The sequence below is a fragment of the Lithobates pipiens genome, unplaced genomic scaffold, assembly GCF_037356315.1.
Source record: "Lithobates pipiens isolate NorthernLeopardFrog02 unplaced genomic scaffold, aLitPip1_a1.2 Scaffold_28, whole genome shotgun sequence".
In the NCBI taxonomy this organism is placed as follows: domain Eukaryota; kingdom Metazoa; phylum Chordata; class Amphibia; order Anura; family Ranidae; genus Lithobates; species Lithobates pipiens.
The window spans coordinates 167,377,758-167,379,989 of NW_027507789.1; positions in this window are offsets into that span (position 1 = coordinate 167,377,758).

Below are 2,232 nucleotides of genomic sequence, written 5' to 3' on the forward strand. Positions count from 1 at the left end.
TGAGCGGTAGTGGAGCTAGAGAATGTGAATGCATGCAAAGAAAAGCTTAAAAGCTGTCAGAAGTGGGATTCGAACCCACGCCTCCAGGGGAGACTGCGACCTGAACGCAGCGCCTTAGACCGCTCGGCCATCCTGACCTGTGATGCTTGGGGTTCGGTGAGACCGACGACGCTCACAGGTTGATCTAATGTGCCCGTAAAATAAATCCGCTGAAGGTTACTTGATGGAGAAATTGCGATAGAAGCAGCTTTACCCTTGTCACCATTCATTGCTACCCTCATTATTTCCAAAGCGTTGGAAGGAAACAACAAAGCCGGATGTTAAAAGTGCAAAGTAGTGATTTAATAGAAGGACACGCAGAAAGCAAGCGTTTTGCTGTCAACAAGAGATGGCCGTTTGCTTCGAGTGCACTTTTCCTTGGATGCAGAATTAGAAAGTGGGTGTTTCTAGTAGATATTGTCTAATTCAAGAACTCCGGAAAGTCAAGTCATCCTAACGTTTTGATTTCATTATCTAGATTATCCTTCAAACATTTCCACCCTAGCGTGCCCTTGGGAAAAAATTCTTATTACGCTGCTATGTGAGATACAGTCACCAAGCCTTGCAGGTAGGCCCCAGCGAGATTTGAACTCGCGACCCCTGGTTTACAAGACCAGTGCTCTAACCCCTGAGATATGGAGCCCTTTATGCTTGGTTCCAAGACAAGTTATTTTTTGTCCTAGACGTTGAGCGGTAGTGGAGCTAGAGAATGTGAATGCATGCAAAGAAAAGCTTAAAAGCTGTCAGAAGTGGGATTCGAACCCACGCCTCCAGGGGAGACTGCGACCTGAACGCAGCGCCTTAGACCGCTCGGCCATCCTGACCTGTGATGCTTGGGGTTCGGTGAGACCGACGACGCTCACAGGTTGATCTAATGTGCCCGTAAAATAAATCCGCTGAAGGTTACTTGATGGAGAAATTGCGATAGAAGCAGCTTTACCCTTGTCACCATTCATTGCTACCCTCATTATTTCCAAAGCGTTGGAAGGAAACAACAAAGCCGGATGTTAAAAGTGCAAAGTAGTGATTTAATAGAAGGACACGCAGAAAGCAAGCGTTTTGCTGTCAACAAGAGATGGCCGTTTGCTTCGAGTGCACTTTTCCTTGGATGCAGAATTAGAAAGTGGGTGTTTCTAGTAGATATTGTCTAATTCAAGAACTCCGGAAAGTCAAGTCATCCTAACGTTTTGATTTCATTATCTAGATTATCCTTCAAACATTTCCACCCTAACGTGCCCTTGGGAAAAAATTCTTATTACGCTGCTATGTGAGATACAGTCACCAAGCCTTGCAGGTAGGCCCCAGCGAGATTTGAACTCGCGACCCCTGGTTTACAAGACCAGTGCTCTAACCCCTGAGATATGGAGCCCTTTATGCTTGGTTCCAAGACAAGTTATTTTTTGTCCTAGACGTTGAGCGGTAGTGGAGCTAGAGAATGTGAATGCATGCAAAGAAAAGCTTAAAAGCTGTCAGAAGTGGGATTCGAACCCACGCCTCCAGGGGAGACTGCGACCTGAACGCAGCGCCTTAGACCGCTCGGCCATCCTGACCTGTGATGCTTGGGGTTCGGTGAGACCGACGACGCTCACAGGTTGATCTAATGTGCCCGTAAAATAAATCCGCTGAAGGTTACTTGATGGAGAAATTGCGATAGAAGCAGCTTTACCCTTGTCACCATTCATTGCTACCCTCATTATTTCCAAAGCGTTGGAAGGAAACAACAAAGCCGGATGTTAAAAGTGCAAAGTAGTGATTTAATAGAAGGACACGCAGAAAGCAAGCGTTTTGCTGTCAACAAGAGATGGCCGTTTGCTTCGAGTGCACTTTTCCTTGGATGCAGAATTAGAAAGTGGGTGTTTCTAGTAGATATTGTCTAATTCAAGAACTCCGGAAAGTCAAGTCATCCTAACGTTTTGATTTCATTATCTAGATTATCCTTCAAACATTTCCACCCTAACGTGCCCTTGGGAAAAAATTCTTATTACGCTGCTATGTGAGATACAGTCACCAAGCCTTGCAGGTAGGCCCCAGCGAGATTTGAACTCGCGACCCCTGGTTTACAAGACCAGTGCTCTAACCCCCGAGATATGGAGCCCTTTATGCTTGGTTTCAAGACAAGTTATTTTTTGTCCTAGACGTTGAGCGGTAGTGGAGCTAGAGAATGTGAATGCATGCAAAGAAAAGCTTAAAAGC